Consider the following 20,026-nt stretch of genomic DNA (forward strand, 5'->3'; position numbering starts at 1 on the left):
GACGAGTTGTTCATACAACTCGGCGAGTCAGATGAAGTTAGAATGTATAATAGGGACTCGGCGGGTTGACGGCCCAACTCGGCGAGTCTGGTCAACTGGAAGTTGACTTTGACCAGGAAGTTGACTTGACCAGGGGTAAATAGTCATTTTACCCTGAGATTAGTATTCAGTATTTGATTTAGTTTTTATGCCATTTATAGCCGGGGAGTTCCGGAGCAGCAGTCAGGCAGTTTCAGATTTAGCATCTCGGCAGCCAGCATTACGAGGTGAGTTTCCTTCCAGTAGGAACGGGTCTACGGCCACAATGCCAGTCCGTCTAGTTAGCAGTAGTTCAGTGTGCTTGATGTCTTTGTGATTCAAGCATGTCTTGGTGTTATGTGTTCCGGACTTCGGTCTGATCCAGTATGCAGTATATGTGATTATACTAGTTGATATGTTTATGTTATGCTATGTTATGCTCAGTCAGTTTCCGGACTTCGGTTCGATGCAGGGGACACGGTCCCGGTCAGTTCCGGATTTCGGACCGATGCAGTTAGTTCCGGACTTCGGTCTGAGGCAGGGGACACGGTCCTAGTCAGTTCCAGACTTCAGTCCGATGCAGAGGGCAAGGCCCTGGTTAATTCCGGACTTCAGTCCGATGCAGTTTCCAGACTTCGGTCTGATGCAGTTTCCGGACTTCAGTTCGATGCAGTGGGCAAGGCCCAATAGATGTTTATGTGTTATTGTATGGTATGTGGTAGTTTGGGGGAGCTCAATAATCTTCATTCTTACAGTTTCAGTTTTGGTTTCAGGTACTTTCACTAGCAAGGGGAAGAACTCGGGTTGATGGCATCGCACCCACTAGAGCTTCAGTTTTATCTTGGGAGGTTTATTCAGACATTTGTTATGACTGATACAATTTTATTTCGACACAGTTACTATGTATTTTGAGTACTCATTCCATGGTCCTTGTTATTGGATGATGTACTCATTCCAATTGTCCTTGTTATTGGATGACTGAGGTACCTCATGGAAGTTGACTTTGACCAGGAAGTTGACTTTGACCAGGAAGTTGACTTGACCAGGGGTAAATAGTCATTTTACCCTAAGATTAGTATTCAGTATTTGATTTAGTGTTTATGGTATTTGTAGTCGGGGAGTACCGGAGCAGCACTAAGGCAGTTTTAGATTTAGCATCTTGGCAGCCAGCGTTACGAGGTGAGTTTCCTTCCAGTAGAAACGGGTCTACGACCACAATGCCGGCTCGTCTAGTTAGCAGTAGTTCCGGACTTCGGTCTGATGTAGTAGTTCAATGTGCTTGATGTCTTTGTGATTCAAGCATGTCTTGGTGTTATGTGTTCCAGACTTTGGCCCGATGCAGAGTGCAAGGCCCTGGTTAGTTCCCGACTTCGGTCCAATGCAGTTTCCAGACTTCGGTCCGATGTAGTGGGCAAGGCCCAATAGTTGTTTATGTGTTATTTTATAGTATGTGGTAGTTTGGAGGAGCTCAGTAAGCTACGTGCTTACAGTTTCAGTTTTGGTTTCAGGTACTTCCACTAGCAAAGGGAAGAGCTCGGGTTGATGGCATCACACCCACCTAAGCTTCAATTTTATCCTGGGAGTTTTATTCAGACATTTGTTATGATTGATACAGTTTTGTTTCGACATAGTTACTATGTATTTTGAGTACTAATTCCATGGTCCTTGTTATTGGATGACTGAGGTACCTCATGGAAGTTGACTTTGACCAAGAAGTCGACTTGACCAGGGGTAAATACTCATTTTACCCTGAGATTAGTATTCAGTATTTGATTTTGTGTTTATGGGATTTGTGGTCGGGGAGTTCCGGAGAAGCAGTCAGGCAGTTTCAGATTTAGCATCTCGGCAGCCAACGTTACGAGGTGAGTTTCCTTCCAGTAGGAACGGGTCTACGGCCACAATGCCGGCCCATCAAGTTAGCAGTACTTCTGTAATTTAGTCCGATGTAGTAGTTCAGTGTGTTGGATGTCTTTGTGTTTCAAGCATGTCTTCGTGTTATGTGTTCCGGACTTCGGTCCGATGCAGAGTGCAAGGCCCTAGTTAGTTCCGGACTTTGGTCCGATGTAGTTTTCGGACTTTGTTCTGATGCAGTGGGCAAGGCCCAATAGTTGTTTATGTGTTATTTTATGGTATGTGGTAGTTTGGGGCAGCTCACTAAGCTTCATGCTTACAGTTTCAATTTTGGTTTCAGGTACTACCGCTAGCAAAGGGAAGAGCTCGGGTTGATGGCATCCCACCCACCACAGCTTCAGTTTTATCTTGGGAGTTTTATTCAGACATTTGTTATGATTGATACAGCTTTATTTCGACACAATTACTATGTATTTTAAGTACTCATTCCATGGTCCTTGTTATTGGATGATGTACTCATTCCATGGTCCTTATTATTAGATGATTGAGGTACCTCATGGAAGTTGACTTTGACCAGGAAGTTGACTTGACCAGGGGTAAATAGTCATTTTACCCTGAGATTAGTATTCAGTATTTGATTTAGTGTTTATGGGATTTGTAGTCGGGGAGTTCCGGAGCAGCAGTCAGGCAGTTTCAGATTTAGCATCTCGGCAACCAACGTTACGAGGTGAGTTTCCTTCCAGTAGGAACGGGTCTACGACCACAATGTCGGCCCGTCTAGTTAGCAGTAGTTCCGGACTTTGGTCCGATGTAGTAGTTTAGTGTGCTTGATGTCTCTGTGATTCAAGCATGTATTCGTGTTATGTGTTCCGGACTTCTGTCCGATGTAGAGGGCAAGGCCCTGGTTAGTTCCGGACTTTGGTCCGATGCAGTTTCCGGACTTCGGTCCGATGCAGTTTCCGGACTTCGGTCTGATGCAGTGGGTAGGGCCAAAATAGTTGTTTATGTGTTATTGTATGGTATGTAGTAGTTTGGGGGAGCTCACTAAGTTTCGTGCTTACAGTTTCAGTTTTGGTTTCAGGTACTTCCGCTAGCAAAGGGAAGAGCTCGGGTTGATGGCATCGCACCCACCACAGCTTCAGTTTATCCTGGGATTTTTATTCAGACATTTGTTATGATTGATACAGTTTTGTTTCGACACAGTTACTATGTCTTTTGAGTACTCATTCCATGGTCCTTGTTATTGGATGATGTGGTTTTTTTAGTAATATTAAAACAAAAAATTTTGGGTCGTATTTTGGGTTGTTATAGTTGAACAGTCGTGGATACTTGTGTTTCATTTGGTTTTCGTGTTCCCAACTAATTCCAGCCCTCTATGAGAGTTCCATTGGACTTTTACTACAGGTGTGTGGCCTTTAACCTTTCCTTGATCTGAACGATCTTTTGCGTGATTTCCTGAGTGACCTCGAGGCCAATACATAAAGTATATCCAACATGCTTTCTAGCCAGTTGGATATCTCCAACTTTTGACTAGCATGACAGAAAGCGACATTTTCATCCATACAAGGCCTTGAATGAGGGAGCATGTATGCTAGTATGATATATATTGTTGTACGAAAACTCGACTAGCGATAAATAAATATCCTATGCATTACCGTAGTAATTCACACAGGCATGGAGCATGACTTCCATAGCTTGTATCATCCTTTCACTTTGTCAATCTATTTGAGGATGATACGCAGTACTCACGTTTGGTTTGGTTCCAAGAGACGTCTGCGATGTTTGCCAAAATCTAAAAATGAATCTACTATCTCAGTCTGAGATAATAGATATCGGTACCCCCTGCAGTCACTACTTACTTGATGTAGGCCTTAGTGAGTTTCTCCATCTTGTCAGTTTCTTTAATGGCTAGTAAATGAGCAGACTTTTTTACACGGTCGACCAATACCAAGGTAGTGTCATAACCGCTTGATGTCTTCAACAACTTAGTTATGAATTCCATGGTTATCTATTAATATTTCCATTTTGGATCTGATGGTTGTCATAGTAGTTCTGATGACTTCTAGTACTCTTCTTTGACTATGGCACAAGTCAAGCATTTACCGACATACGTGGCAATCTCTGACTTCATGTTGGGCCACCAATAATGCCTCTTAAGATCAAGGTGCATCTTGTCTGATCCACGATGCATCGAATATCTCGACTTATAAGTTTTTTTTAAAACTAGGTTCCTGACTTCACCAACCCTCGTTGTCTAAATTCTGCTCATCAAATATTGTGTTCCGTCTTTCTTGGTTTCGAACTGTTTTTCCATTCCTCATAGGTTCTTTTAGACGATGTTTTTGGGTGTGAGGGCTTCCAGTTGGACGGCTCAAATTTGGGTGGTGAGACTATAGCGTACTGTTAGGATTAGAGCCTTTACACAAAGTAGTTTTGCCCGTTCTTTCGTAATCATTTAGCAATTCTACCCACCTTTGTTAGTCTTAGTGAGCTCCTTCTTATTGAAGATGTGTTGTAGGCCTTTATGTTCGGTGAACACGGTATTCTTTGTCCCGTATAGGTAGTGCCTTCAAATCTTTAAGGCAGACACTACAGCTCCCAATTCCAAGTTATGGGTAGAGTAGTTTGTCTCGTTTGGATTAAGTTGTCTGGATGCGTATACAATGGCTTCATTCCTTTGCATCAGCATGCATCCTAATCCTTGGCAAGAGGCATCGCAGAGTACTTCCAAGTCTTTCATTCCCTCTGGGGAAAGGCGGGATCGGTGCACGGCACGATGATTGTTTCAATCTCTGGAAGGCATACCCTTGACTGTCTCCCCAATCGGATTTCTTTTCTGTATGGGTTAGAGAATTTGGAGGCTTGGCTATTTTAGAGAAACTCTCGATGAATCTCTGGTAATAGCCCATAAGCCTGAATAATTAGCGTACTTCGGTTGATGTCATTGGTTCTTTCCAATCTGTATTTGCTCCAATCTTTACAGGGTCGTCATGAATTCCTTCGCTATTAACCACATGATCGAGGAAACTCACCTCATTGATTTCAAAATTTGCATTCTGAGAACCTTGCATATAGTTTCTCCTTCCTTGTAGTTCCATAATTAAACGCAAGTTCTGGTCATATTATTCCTTGGTTTGTGGATATATTAGAATATCATCGATAAAGACGATCACGAACATGTACAAATGGGGTTTGCACACTCGGTTCATAAGATTCGTGAATATTTTCGGTGCATGGTCAACCCAAAGGGCATAACCAGGAACTTGTAGTGACCATACCATGTCCTAAATGTCATGTTAGGAGTGTCTTCTCTTTGAACTCTGAGTTGATGAATATCGGATCTTAGTTCGATCTTCGAGTGGTAGTGGGGTCCTTGCAACTGGTCGAACATGTCGTCGATCCTCAGGAGTAGGTATTGGTTCAACTCTAGATAGTCGATGCATATCCTGAACGATCCATGCTTCTCTTTGACAAGCAACACCAGAGCTCCCAAGGTGAAAAGCTTGTCGAGATAAAGCCTTTGTCAATTAGTTCTTGGAGTCAACCGGATAGTTCTTGCATTTCTGCTGGAGCCAGGTGATAAAGAGATCTTGCCACTAGCGTTGCACCCTGGTTTAAGTCGATTCGGAAATCCACCTGCTTGACTGGAGGTAGTCCAGGTAGATCCTCTGAGAATACATCCAGGCAATTGCACACTTGTGGAATATCTTTGATTTCCATACCCTTGCCTTGCATATCCATCACGTGGGCCACGAAAGTGAAGCATCTTTTTTGTAAGCGCTTTAGTCCCTTCACGCACGAAATGGCTCTTAGGTTCTTCCCAAATTTATCTCCATAAATCACAAGAGTTTCTTCGTTGGGTATGGGCAATCGGATGACTTTCTCATAGCATAGAACTTTGGCTCAAAGAGGTGATAACCAATCCATTTCGATAATCTCATCGAAATTTCCAATGGTCATGGGTATTAGGTTGACGTGAGAGACGTGGTAATTCAAGGTGAGGGGGAAATTGGTAAGTATCTCTAAGATACCTTTTACTTGGCCGTTAAAGGATTTATCGCTTAGCATGCATCTAAACATATGGTCAGTGAAGCTTCTATCGATACCATAATCAAATAGCACATATGAATGAAGTTTGATGACTGGAAATGTACCGATAACAATTTAGTAATAAACGAGCATGTATAAGTCGTATTATATGACGGGGTGTTAGTGTGACTTGTTCCTAAAATCCTACGGATTTTAAAATGATAGAGAGAGCGATCAATTTCTGAAATTCTACATGTTTCCAAATATTAGAGGGAGAGTTGAAATCCTGCCAATTTAAATGATAAAGAGAGAATTGAAATCCTACCGATTCCAAACGATAGAGAAATAGGGATCGATTCTGGAAACCCCATAGATTTCCAAATTATAGAGCAAGGAGTGATAATATTTATGACCTTTGAAACACTCGATGGCATAAACACTTTCATTTTAGTTACACCTTGTTACACCAGTTTCCAAACATGGGTAGGGTTAGTAATGAAAAGGCTTCATTCACTGAGAGACATAAAAGGGATGAATGTTTGCATATAATCTATTTTCCCATGATTCCTGACCTTAATCTAAGGTTACTATTCGCCCTAGGTAAACTTGTTAGATATTTAAAAGTTCTAATTAGTAGGTTGGCTAGCTCCTCGAGTTGATTATGAGTTTCACGCACCCTTTAATTTGTTAGAATCGTTTGATTCCTATTCTGCTTTAGGTCAGTTGGACTCTATACTCCTGTATATATTTTGTGACCGTGGGTAATGACCTTTCTTTGATATGATGGAATAGTATACGGGCAATCTAATTTTCCTCATATTCTTATTTCTTGAGTTCTCCGAATCTCTAGCTTAGAGTGTGAGTGGCGTATTCTATTATATTCATGTTGACTATCGTAGATTCGATTAGTTGGCTTAATTCGAATACTTCGTTCAATTGGGAGAAGCACAACTTTATTGATAGACTTTTCGATAGGCGAGAACGGACTTGGGGAATGATGACTTATCATATTCTTGTTCCTTGAGACTATTAGTTCTCTCTTAGAGTATTTGTGAATTCTTCTGACTCTTGTGATGACAATTGCTTCCTTTAGGCATAAGTATCACATTGGGATGAGGTGGAATCATCTCCTTAGGAGTGTCCATATAGAGCATGCACCTGAAATGAATCAGTAGAGATAGTACATTGGTGGCGTTTGAATGGTGAACTCTTCAACTGTTAGTCCCTTTCCTTTTAGGTTTTCTTCAACTGGTTTCTCATCTTCGATCGTTCCCTTCTCTTCTTCAGTTTCCTCCCCTTTTCAAGGGTTCTTTAAGTGGTTCGTCTTCGAAAGAATCTTCACCATCTTTGGGAGATAGGGGAGATAGAAGTTTGGAGACTATCGAAAGATCTACTAGGAACTATGGGCTTCTCTTTTTATGAAGCTATTGGTTGTTTATTCTTCTTCGAATTTAGGTATATCAGTAAATCTGGTCGTCATCCCAGATATTTAAGTATTTTTATGATTTTTTTTATGTATATGTTGTATGGGAGTTGATACAAGGAGTTTAGGTATTAGGTATCTGTATCAAGTCTTGAGAACGTCCTTCAATATCTAAAACTGTCAACCATTGTAGTCTGTCAAACTCGTAGCTCAAGGTTGGTTGTTCACCAGCCGACCATAAATAACATAGGCGCGCGTTCCTAGTTTATTTATGGTATGGCCTATGTACGATACTAACCTTAATTGTGGCTTTTGACCTAAAGGGTTAAGTTGCTAGCTTTATTTGAAGGTAGTCAGAACTTTTATTAAGTGTTCTCATCGCGGGACAAAGTATATATAACTCTTATAAATCATTGTTTGTCCGGTTTGTAGTATTATTAAATTTTGGTTTGCACTCCAAGACTACAAATCACAGACGAGGGCCAGATATGAAACACCGAAGGCCATAACCATTGTGGCGAATAAGCGGTTTTGAAATCCAACAACCCTAGCGGCCCTTCAAACCAGTTTCCTCTCTCGTGAGCTGTCAAGAAGTAGTATATTTATTAATAATACTTTTATTAGGAGCATGTAGCTATAGTTGTATTTCCTCTTTCGAGGAGACGAGTTCTCTATAGCCAATTTAGCTCTGATACCAATCTGTCACACCCCGGCCGAGGCGACGCAATATGTCGGGCTGTGCGACTTAGTTCATGGATCACAAGCAAATTGAATATACATCACAATTTACAACAATAAATACATAGCAATTACATTACTCTTTAAGGTTTGAATACAAATTTCATAATAAGAAATTCATAAAGTTGCCTTAATAGATAGGCCAATTTAACAAAAGCTAGATAAATCAAGGTCGTCTGAAATCCATGACTGCTCTTCTAAAAGCTCGTTTGGTGATACCCTAAGAATACATGAAATTTTGAGGGTTAACACAAGGTTGGTGAGAGTTTACAGTTTTTCTGCTAACCGTAGTAATGATACTTTAAAATATTAAAAAGTATTCCATTTTTAGTTTAAGCCATGTTTGAAAACGTTTGATAAAATAGAAACTTATAATTAAATCCATGCCCAAAATGTTTAGTAATCAGAGAAACCGTGAGTAATTCCATACTCAAAATATTTGGTACTCAAAAAATCGTGAATAAATCCACACTACAAATATTTAGTAATCAGAGAAACCGTGAGTAATTCCATACTAAAAATGTTTGGTACTGAAAGAAAACCGTGATTAAATCCAAACTCAAAATGTTTGATAATCGGAGAAACCGGATCCGTGGTTTCAAGATTATGAGATCTAGTTAATGCTTATAGTGAGTCCAATAACCGAGCTATGTGACTGTACCTACCCCTACGACGCTTCATTGGACGTCGTAAAACTGTTTTAGATATTTATCACCCGCTTCGGTTGATCGGTCGAGGTTGTAGCTAGCAACCACGGGTGGGGATGTCTTCCCGTATAGATCTATACATATGTATCTCATCTCTGAAGATTAACTGTTATAGTGGTGTGGGTCTTCTAAGTGTTTGTTTGCACTTAGGGTAATGAATAATGTCTCACTCATAACGCCCTTAACTAGAGTTCTTCATGAAAAATCAGTTATACTTGATAAGAAAATCCATAAAAATGTGTAATGCTCGTTCAAACAAGTGGTAAATCTCATGGTAGTGTACACTGTACATAAATGATTTCAAGATAAGAGTTTGATAACTTGTATATGTATGTTTGGTATGCACATGAAATACTACAAATGCGGTAACTTTTTCAGACATAAGTTTTATAACATATTTTGTCATCAAATCATAATATTTTGTATGCAAAAATCATTTGTTATCTGTACTAGTTGTATTTAGAAAAAAAAAAAAAAACAATTGTAACATATTTATATAATACATATTTATCACTAGTTTATTTGTAAATGGAATATTATTTAACAAAATAATATCTATAAACTAGTTTTGAATTTGGTAAGTGTTTGTCAATATCAATATATAAATATATATAGCACATGTATTCTCCCTCAAAAGCGTAAAAATATTAAAAAGAGGCAGTAAACACTCACCCTTGAAGCGTGGACGAATCTCGAGGCTGAAACTTGTCGTGAAAGTCATTTCGTGACGCTCCTTGCTCTTAAAACGAATCACCGGTTGTATTTAAATTACCTAATAAACCCAAAAGGGTAGTTTGAGTATTAACTATTAAGTATAGTGTGGTCTTTGATAAAGTAAATTAACTCTAGGGGTTGATTTTGCCAAAATCATACTCCATGGACTAATTTTGCAAAATATTCTCAAACCAGGGGCTAAATGTGCATATTTCAAACAGATTTGAGTTTTATGACTTAATCTATTAGGGTTTATGGTGGAGGGACTAAATCTGGATAAATCCAAAGGAAGTTTGGGCTTAATGACAGATTTGTTTCACTGAGGGGTCAAAAGTGGATATATTCACGATCTCTAGGGTTACATTTAAATAAACTGTGTGGGAGTTTGAATAGTACCCGTCTCTTGCAATTGACGAGTTGCAGGTGCCGTTAAGAAGGAAATCAGGTTTCTCGTTAGGTCTCTTGGTCTTGGCTGGCATCATCAACGATGGAAATTAAATTATGGAGGCGGCGATGGCGGTCGAATGCAGAAACAGTGGCGGAGTCGTCGGTGGTGGTGACTTCGGAAGTAAATGGCAATGGCAGTAGGAGGTAGGATGAGGTTGGATGGCGTCTGGTGGTGCTACACGGTGGTTCAAGACCACCGATGCTGGTTCTTGATTGAGATGAAGATGGTTCTCGGCTACTCTTAGTGGTGATGGTATCTTGTTTTTTTTTTCTTTGACAATGAAACCAAAACGAACACAGTAGGGGTGATTGGAGGGTGGGTTTGATTGAACACTAGATGGGTGGCTGGGTTGTGGTGGTGGAGGGAGGAGCTCCTACAGCGGCAGTGGGGTGGGGATGGCGGTTTCTAGCAAGGAGAAAGGGGTGGGACTCGACTGAACAGTGAGCATAGTGTGGTGGTTCTTGGTGGTGAAGTTCCAATGCCGACAATTTCATCTTAATAGCCTTAAATCCGGGATTTCCAGTCAAAAGGATTTGAAAGAGACTCATCAATTTAGTCAAAGGCTCACCTTTGACGAATTTGGACCACTTCGTTTCCAAGATTCGTTTTTGGATCGGTTCTAATGGGGAAGAAGAGAACAAACGAGACCTGCACCTGGTGATGGGGATGAAGACTCGGTCTTTCTAATTTTGGCACAAATTGTCCCTGTTATTTGGCACACTAACTAACTCCACCCTAATTTCATATATTATCACTAAATTAGTTTCAGGAAATTGCAAATCTGCCCCTAGACTAATATGCATTCATTTAAGATGAGTATATTTAATTAAATGAATAATCCCATTGTTACTTTAATTTTATTTTCATTTATTTATTTATATTTGTTATGTTTATTTAGTTTTTTTTATTAAATCAATTAAAGGAGTACTTGGCGAACAATAGTTTTAAGTTCAATGGTTTCAAAGGAAATCCAAACAGATTAATTTTCGATTTGTAGAACTCTTGGGAATCCGTGTTTGAAGTTTCATGTCTAATTGGTCCGGAACGTCTGATTTTTCTGACTTTTACAAATATTTTTACTATAATATGTATTAAAATTCGATCGATCGAGATATGAAAAGGTTCACTGTGACCTGACCGTTTACAGATTCAGCCCTAAATTTTCAGGATGTCGCACTCCTCTCTAACCCGGACCTGATGATACCCCGACCTCAAGTCAATCTTGGAGAACCAAGATGCACCCTGCAACTGGTCAAAGAGATCGTCTATCCTTGGGAGTGGATAACAGTTCTTCACCGTCAACTTGTTCAACTCCCTATAGTCAATGCACATCTCGTGCGATCCATCCTTCTTTCTAACGAAGAGGATCGGTACTCCCCATGGAGAATTGCTAGGTCGAATGAACTGCTTGCCCAACAGCTCCTATAGCTATGAAGACAGCTCATGCATCTCGGGTGGTGCCAAAAGGTACGACGCCTTGGCAATAGGAGCCGCACCCGGCACCAGGTCGATCTGGAACTCGATCTACCTCTCCGGAGGTATCCCTGGCAAGTCCTCTGGAAACACATTGGCAAACTCCTTAACCACTGGAACCTCTGAAACTAAAGTCTGGTCTCTAACCTGCGTATCCACCACGTACGCTAGGTAGCCCGCACACCCGTGCTGAATATACTGCCAAGCTCTGGCGGCTAAATAGAACCCTGACCCCGCTATGGTGCCCACGCAGTATACAATCAGTTCTCCCCCACTTAGGGTTCGAACTACCACTTGCTATCCCTCGCAATCTATCATGGCACCAAAACGACTAAGCCAATCCATACCCACAATCACGCATACTTCCCCCATGGGAATCGGGATCAAATCTATCGGAAAGACCACTCCAAAGATCTCCAACTGGCATCCTCGGTAGACCGAAGAAGCAGAAACTCCATGTTCGTTGGTGATAGAAACTTGCAATGGACACTCTAGCTCGCCAAGTGGCACACCAAACCCCCTGCTAAACGTCTGAGAAATGAAAGACCGACTCACCCCCGAGTCAAATAAAACCAAAGCAGGCAAGGGGTTTACTAAAAACCTACCTAAGAACAGGTACCACATATAAGCATAACACTTATGTAATAAATGAGGTGAAGGAGAGAAACATACCAGCAACCACATTCGGTGCTGCTCTGGCCTCCTCTGCCGTAAGCTGGAAGACACGCCCCTAAGCCTTCAGAGGCTCGGCCTTAACAGGCCTCCCATCAGCGATCCTTAATGTAGCTGGCGATGAAACCTGCGTCGGTTTGGCGGCTAGCAATGGGCAGTTGGCCTTCACATGGCCAACCTGATCATAATGGTAGCATATCCTCATATTGAAACTGGGGCGCCCTGGAGACAATCCTTCGCATAATTCCCCTCCTTGCCACACTTGTGGCATCCGTTACCCGCTCGACATACTCCAGAATGACTCCTAACGCACTTTCGACATGTGCGGCTCTGCTGACCCCAGTTCTAGAATCAACGGTCTTAGACTGCTTCGGCGTCGGCTGAGACTGTGTCGGGGCCGGATGCTGCTCCCTCAACTGTAGCTCGATCTCCAACTCATGCTGCCTAGAGGCATCCTGCAACTCCAACAGAGTATCACATCGCTGGGAAGACACAAACTAAAGGATCTCAGTCTTGAGCATGCTCAAATAACGAGTCATCTAAGCCGGCTCAGAGGCAAACTCTGGGCAGAACATCGCCCTCTCTGTAAACATACGGGTGATCTTCATCACCGACTCTCCATCCTGCCTCAAACTCAAAAACTCCTGAGCTAACCGCTCCCGCTGTAACGACGTAAATTTTCAAAACAATTTTTCATTTTGAAATCACATTTTCAACCATCAAAACAATATCAAACAAACTGTGTCCAATGTCATCATTGTTGGATTAATGTCTAAGTCCATAACTATAATTGGTAAGACTTGACCCGACCCGGCATGGTCCATTTGGGTTGCATGGCATCGTGCACTTGGATAGACTATAATTAGAGAAATAAGTCACTTATGGTTATTAATATATTATAAGTTCTAGTATATTAATAATAAGAATAATAAGATTATTTAATTAGTATTGATCAAGAATTAATCTAGGATTAATTAAGTGATTAAAAGAAGACTAATTAAATATATGGGTTGATTGTGCAAATCATCCATACTTATATAGTGGGCTAATGCTCCATGGATTATCTACTTGGGCTAAAACCCATATGATGCTCCATGGATGCTCCATGGTGTATTTGTACCCATGGATCATGGAAATAAAAGGCCATGTCAATTAGGGTTTACATGGTGTAACCCTAACTATATAAGCATCATATTATTCACCAAAATCGGTCACTAGAGAGAGTAAGAAAGGGATAGCCGATTTCATGATGTGTAGAATTCTCTCAAGTTATTCCAAGTGTATTTGGTGTTGTGTGAACCATTTGAGGTGTCACACTTGGGGCACTAGGCACTCAAGCTTCATGAACACTTTCTACATGAAATAGGTATGTATTCTATCTTGTTATATTCATTATTTTATATGCTAGATTAGGATAATACCTTGGATGTTCATATTTGTATGTATAATAGAGAAAATATAGATCCAAGGTATTTAGGGTTGCATGTACACTTAGGAGTGTTAGAATGCTCAAAACCCAACAGTGGTATCAGAGCCAGGTTTGTTTTCTTGTTATACTTGCAAAACTGCTTAAAAAATCGAAATTGTTGTTGTCTGATCATCAGAATCGGCGAGTCCATTAGGAGACTCGGCGAGTCCATGCCTAAAAAGTGATCAAATCGATCCAACTCGCCGAGTTGGTTCATGCACTCGACGAGTTGGACCCCCAGAAAGCATAAATTCGACTTTTTTGGCTGGAATTGGACTAGGAACATTACCCTAAGATGTTTTCGAACTTATAAACTTGTTTTTGATGTGGTAATGCTCATGCTAATCCAATTTCAAAGATAATTGTCAATAGATTCATGTTTTGTATTAGTTTAAGGTTTAGACTAATTACATGAAAAAAGTTTGATTTGAATTATCTTGTTCTTATGAGTTGCTTAGATTAATAGAAAAGTTGAGTGAAATAGTTGTTTTCAATCCAAATTAATCTAAGAGTTGATTCTAAAATGTGTTTTTGTAACTTGTCCTCAAGTTATATGAAAAGTCACATTTAAGTTTCATAAAACTCATAAAAGTTGGTAAAGGTTACAAAATGAAGAGTCTAGTTCTAATTAAATGGTGTTATGACTCCATAATTTGTCCTCAAGTTATGGAGGACCAAGAGTCTCTTCATTAAATAATAAATAAATTAAAAAAAAAGTGTAACCTTAATTAATTCCATAAGTTATAAAATAAAGAAAAGTTAATTCTTTTATTAGTTTAAAGTCTTCCATAACTTGTCCTCAAGTTATGGAACTTGAAGAGTTTTTGGATTAAAACTACTTTAAACACATAAGTTATGGAATTAATTAGTTTTGAATAGTTTCAAAACTTACCCTCAAATTTTGGAATTTGTAGAGTTTTCCCCATGATTACTTTAATTCCAAGTTAGCCCTTAGAATTTTAAAGAGTTAAAATTCAACCCTTATACTTTATAATATTATAAGTGAAGAGGTCTTTAGATCAATCGAAATATCAAACAATGACTATAAATAAGAACAAGAGAAATTCACAAAGAAAAACTTTCACTAATAAAGATAATCTCATAAAGAGATTATCGTGTGCACAAAGCGACAATTAGGGTTTGTGAAAGCGTTGCAATTCACAAACCTATACAGATTAATATATACTGCTGTTCTAGACGATCCCTACAATTCAGGGATACGCCAGCTAATAAATCAAGATAACTAAGGAAACAGGATAAATACAAGATTTGTTACAACGTACTGAATACACTAAACTATTATAAACTGAACTGCTGATTCGCTGGTGCTGACGCTGAGACATACGCTGACGCTGAGTCTGTTTTAAACATTATCATATTTCAAGGCTTGACCTTTCAATCTCCCCCAATATGATGATGTTCAAAACAAACTAAATTAAGACACCTCTGGAAAGGAATTCTTCATACTCAGCTTCAGCTTCAATTTTAACTGGCCAGTAAGGACTGTCCAGTAACTCCTGTCTTCTGTTCAGCAGCTCCATTGCGATAAGAATGTGAAATTCTCCTGATAGATCTTGATGACTCATGCACATTTGCCTTAAGCCAACAAGGTGAGTGGTTGGAGCTTTTGGAATCTCAATAGTGCGCTGAAAACACATTCTCCTGTTTTTATCAAGGTAGAACATTCCGTGTTCAGGAGCTGAGATGAATTGATGCTGAACCGGATCAACACCGAGAGGAAGAGAATTATTAATCACATCAGCACCGAAGTCTAAAACCAGTACTTCTTCACCATCAACATGAAACTTGGTCCTTCGAGATCTAGGAACTGACGACCTTTGTCCTTGATGCTGAGGTCGTTCTTTGGGAACAAGATCCAAACGCTGAACCTTCTTGATCAGTAGATGAAGAGCACAAGTCAGTTCGGAAGAGTGAGCTGAGGTTTGCTTGGATGCTAGATCAAGCAGTTCCATCCATTCTGAAAACCCATATCTGATCAGCTCATCTCTTTTGACAACCTCAGTATATGAATGCTGAGGACCTTGACGAGTAATCAGCAACGAAAGGATTTTCTCGTTTCGAGGTTTGGAAGCTTTGACCTTGATGATCTTGTCACTACACATTCGCCGATTGAAAACATCTTCAAATCTCTTTCGATCAATCCGGTCAAGAACACTGTCAGCCTTAGGCTTACTAGAGCCAGTAGGAGGTTGAGAAGACTGAGCTTTGGACTGAAATTTCAGGAACTTCTGCATCTGAGCTTCAAACGATCCCTTGGCCTGAAGTTTGTGCTGAATAAGGGATTCATCAGCTTGAGCAATGTTCTTTAGAAGCTGAGCTCGATTGGCTTCATCAAGAATTTGCTTGACTTGATCAGGGGACATGTTCCATTCAGTGGAAAGGTTTGAAATACTAACAATGGACTTAGGTTTCTTCACAGACGAAGAATTATCAGTTTGAGAATGATCCAAGTCAGTATCTACTGCCTTCCGCTTTCGAGACAACGGATGAGATTCTTCACTGGCAACGTCCGAATCCTCTCATTGGACCGGAATGATGGGATCAGCAATATCATCAGCTAGTATCGGATGAGATTCTTCAAGGTCATCTGAGCTTTCTTGCTGAACTGGAATGAGAGGATCAATGAAGTTCATGTCAAGAATTTGACATTCGTCATCAGGTTCATCATGCTCACTATCTTCAAACAACTTTTCAGTAGCTGCTGGACTATTATGCCCCGCAGAATCAGATTCACGAATGGGAACCGGATTGGGAGATTCATGCTGAATGATAGTGTTGTCAGCAGCAGGTTCAGTGTCTTTCTCATTTGGTTCACCATCAGCATGAGGTTCACCATCAGCATGATCATCAGCATCAGCATCTTCATCAGTATCTCCCCCTTTTTGAGCATCATCAAGGTTGGGACCAGCGGGAGGAGTAAGTAGGAGAACCTCCTTGATTTGTTGAACATCAGCCTCAATGCGAAGCAGACGCTGACTCATGTCCCGAGTCAGTGACAGCAGTTCAGAAAATGCTGAAGCGGGAATTTGAATCATTGAGGTACCTGGGACAATTGGAGAGCTAGGAGGCATCCTTGGAGAGAAATGGTGAGATGTTGGTGATGGATGCTCCCCCTGAGACTGATGCTCCCCCTGTGAGGGATGCTCCCCCTGAGATGGATGCTCCCCTTGAGGCATCGAATCCTGTGGTGCTGAGGAGGCTTTACCAGAGTCCGAGTGTGATGAGACAGTTGAGGGGAGAAATGATCACCATCAAGATGCTCCACCTCTTGATCAGCATGGTCCATATGATGACCATCAGCACCTCCATCATCAGTGTCAGCGGTGAGAGAAGGCACAGTGTATGGGTTGGCAATCCATTTTATCATCCGATCGGAGATTCCAATGTCGGTATCTAAAGGATCATCCTGATACATACGAACTGACATTCGAGGACATTGGATTGGATTCCCAGAGTGAGAAAAGTAGTCAGCAGCGAAGAACTTGTCGAATACCAGGGCAATCCAGCGTGGAAATGGAACATGATCAGCACGTACATTTGCACGTAGAAGTTGAACAAGCTGATCAAAGAAAAGTGCCCCATAATCCAGCCTTTTGTTGAGAAGAAGGGAGCAGACAACTTGTTGCTCATAATTGCTCAGTTGGTCACCACTACGAGACTTGTGACCCACACACTTGCATAGAGCTCCAGTGAAAAACTTCCAGCCTGGGGTCATGTACTGACGCAAAATAAGAGCTGATCGAGTACCAGCCTTTGAGTGATCATAGCCCAGTTGATCAAACATGCGTTTACATCTTTCAATAGATGGAGGTTCAGAGAAGGGTTCGAAGATTGGTAACCTTAAAGCAGCACTGAGAAGTTCTGCGGTGATGAAGACAGAGTGTCTTCCATGGCCAATGGTTCCGGTGATGGCGTTGTTTTCTTCATTAACGGTTGCAGTGTAGTAGAACTCACATACTTGTTCTGGGAAGAACTCGGATGGTACATCGCTGATTGCATATCGAAGGCGAAAAGAAGCCAAGAAATTTACGAAATCATTGAGTCCAAGACCTCGATGAACCTCTGGAATGTCGGGGTTGAAGACTACATTGGTGGCCTTGATGTGAATGGGAAGAGGAGGAGAGTTTGGGGCAGGAATGACCCTTCGAGAAATTGAGGAGTATGTGAACAGAGATGCCGCCATTGGAGAGTATTTGAGAATTCTAGGGTTTTTGAGAGAAGTTCAAGGTTTTTGGGAAGGAAAAATTAAACCAAGGGAGAAAGAGGTTTAAATATGGAATAAAAGGGGTTTTTAAAAGGTAATGATTATCTTCTGACCTGCTTGATTATCGTCATTAAGGATAACGGCGCATCGTAACAACCTGTCAGAGTAGAATATAGCCTTTGGATAAAAGAGCCGTTGACTGAATGTGAAGCGTCAATCAGTTTTTGCGGAAGCGCTGAGCTCAATGACACAAAAGTTACATGCTGAAGATATTTCTCCGTCAATTCAAGGTACAGCTTGCTTATTCAGGGCTAGCAAGGAGAGTGGTGCGTGTGATAGATACTAGTTACATTATCTAACCATCGGCACGGAGTTTTTGTGACTTCATCAGTGAGTGGTGTATCTTACTGAATCATTAGACACTGAATAAGAGGAGGGTAAAGAAAGGATTGTTGTGTGTGATAAACCTTGGTGTTTTGGTCTAACCATCGGCAAAGATTTTTTAGAATCTCATCAGCGTGTGTTTTTGCACACTGAATCACAGAATCAGTGTAAGATTGGTAAGAAGGGGTAGTTGCGTGTGATAGATCTTGGTGTTTTGATCTAACCATCGGCAAAGATTTTAGATTCTCATCAGTGTGTGTTTTGGCACACTGAATCACAGAGTCAGTGTAAGATTGGTAAGAAGGGGTAGTTGCGTGTGATAGATCTTGGTGTTTTGATCTAACCATCGGCAAAGAGTTTCAAGTCGTTATCAGTGTATGGTTTAATACAGTGAATCATTCAACTTTTATTTAGAAGATTTGAGGAAGAGATAGAGATAAGAAATCAAACCAAAGTGCTCAGTAGCAAATATCATCAGTATGTCATCATCAGCACAATGTACATCAGCTTATAAGACAAAATCAAACATTAGTACAATTAAACATCAAAATTAATTACAAGGAAATCATTCCCAGCTCTCCAATAATGTAAGCAGTTGATTGAGAATCCAGTGCCTTTGTGAAGATATCAGCAAGTTGCTTCGAAGTCTTAACATGTTCAAGAACAACTTTTCCTTTTTCAACATTATCTCTGATGAAGTGATGACTGATCTCGATATGCTTTGTCTTTGAGTGTTGAATAGGATTTTGTGTGATCTGAATGGCACTGGTGTTGTCACAATAGATGGGAGTCTTTGAGAACTTGAACCCATAGTCGAGAAGCTGATTTTGAATCCATAAGAGTTGAGCACAACATCTCCCAGCGGCAACATACTCAGCTACTGCAGTTGAGATGGCAACTGATGTTTGCTTCTTGCTAGACCAGCTGATGAGACGGTTGCCAAGGAAGTGACATCCACCAGATGTACTCTTTTTGTCTAAATTGCATCCTGCATAATCTGAGTCAGTGTATCCATAAAGTTCAAATGCTGAGTCGCGAGGATACCACAGTGCAAGGTTTTGAGTTCCCTTTAAGTATCGAAAAATACGTTTGACAGCCATGAGATGAGATTCTTTGGGATTAGCTTGGAATCGAGCACAGAGAATGGTTCCAAACATGATATCAGGACGACTTGCTGTGAGATATAAGAGGGATCCAATCATTCCTCGATACAAAGAGTGATTGACATCTGTTCCAGTTGGATCAGCGTGTAGCTTATCAGTCTTAGATACTGGGGTAGAGGCTGGTTTGCAGTCACTGAGAGAATACTTAACAAGCATGTCAGAAATATATTTACTTTGACAAATGGAAATACCTGTCTTTTTTTGCTGAACCTCAAGACCTAAGAAAAAGGTCATCTTTCCCATCATGCTCATTTCGAACCTTTGAGACATGATCTCTGCAAATTCCTTGCTCAGTGTCTCATTTGGAGAGCCAAAAATAATGTCATCGACATAAATTTGAACAAGAACCATATCTGAGCCTTTGTTTTTGATGAAGAGAGTGTTGTCTATTGCTCCTCGTCTGTATCCATTTTCAAGCAGATACGATGTCAGCGTCTCATACCAAGCCCTGGGAGCTTGCTTCAGTCCATAAACAGCTTTATCTAACCGGTACACGTAATCAGGATGATCTTTGTCCACAAAGCCTGGGGGCTGATTTAGGAACACTTCTTCTTCTAACACACCATTAAGGAATGCTGTTTTCACATCCATCTGATAGACAATGAAGTTCATGTAGGATGCGTATGCGAGAAACAGCCTGATAGCTTCAATGCGAGCAACTGGGGCAAAAGTTTCCCCATAGTCGATAGATTCAATCTGAGTAAACCCTTGAG

The 20,026-nt window shown here is 40.7% G+C and overlaps 1 long non-coding RNA gene across 1 annotated transcript; it reads right to left on the minus strand.

Annotated features, from left to right (window-relative positions):
* Positions 1-8,106: 8,106 nt before the first annotated feature.
* LOC111888708 (uncharacterized) lies at positions 8,107-10,769 on the minus strand. The gene is made up of 3 exons (XR_002849292.3): positions 9,877-10,769; positions 9,439-9,538; positions 8,107-8,279 (listed from the first exon to the last, which is right to left on the minus strand). It is a non-coding gene; the product is annotated as an uncharacterized LOC111888708 (long non-coding RNA).
* Positions 10,770-20,026: the final 9,257 nt, after the last annotated feature.

Source organism: Lactuca sativa, chromosome 5, assembly GCF_002870075.4.
Source record: "Lactuca sativa cultivar Salinas chromosome 5, Lsat_Salinas_v11, whole genome shotgun sequence".
Taxonomy (NCBI): Eukaryota; Viridiplantae; Streptophyta; class Magnoliopsida; order Asterales; family Asteraceae; genus Lactuca; species Lactuca sativa.